General features: G+C 38.7%; 1 long non-coding RNA gene across 1 annotated transcript; it reads left to right on the plus strand.

The window, feature by feature from the left end:
- The first annotated feature begins 6 nt into the window (after positions 1–6).
- On the plus strand, positions 7–514 carry LOC107734935 (uncharacterized). The gene is made up of 3 exons (XR_001639227.1): positions 7–63; positions 139–196; positions 270–514. It is a non-coding gene; the product is annotated as an uncharacterized LOC107734935 (long non-coding RNA).
- Positions 515–520: the final 6 nt, after the last annotated feature.

Raw genomic sequence — 520 nt, forward strand, 5'->3', positions numbered from 1 at the left:
TTGTTGCAGCCGTGCCTGTTAAGTCCTCGGTGAGCTGCGTCAAGCACTCGTTGGAAGTTTTAGGTATGCAGGCTGTTGTTTTATGTTGATTTTCGTTTTGAATTATTAGTCTGAAGTGTTTCTCTTGTGTATTTTTAGTGAAACAATATTTATGAAGACATCCTAACATCCTATGTTTGTGCAGCTGCGGATCGGAGTATGTATGATGCAATAATTGTTTGGTAATATGTTGTTTGCAGTATTTTTGATTTATTGTTTTGTTTTTGCAGTCTTCCGCAGTCCAGTTGATACCTAACTGCGGGTCGTGCTGTTGTTTTTCTTAGTTTGGTTTATTGTGGTGTGAAAATAGTGTTTGTGCTTTTCAGTTTTTGTTTTTGTGTTTGTTTTGAGTGTGGTGGTTCGAGTTGAGTTGTTTAGGCCGAATTGGTAGCGGGTCCTCCACTTAAAATCTAATTCTAAGTGGTACTGGTTTGTTGCCAGTGAGGTAGGACGCTACTTTACTCCATTAATTGGCCTTTTT

Source organism: Sinocyclocheilus rhinocerous, unplaced genomic scaffold (genome assembly GCF_001515625.1).
Source record: "Sinocyclocheilus rhinocerous isolate Xijiao unplaced genomic scaffold, SAMN03320098_v1.1 C35542676, whole genome shotgun sequence".
Classification (NCBI taxonomy): Eukaryota; Metazoa; Chordata; class Actinopteri; order Cypriniformes; family Cyprinidae; genus Sinocyclocheilus; species Sinocyclocheilus rhinocerous.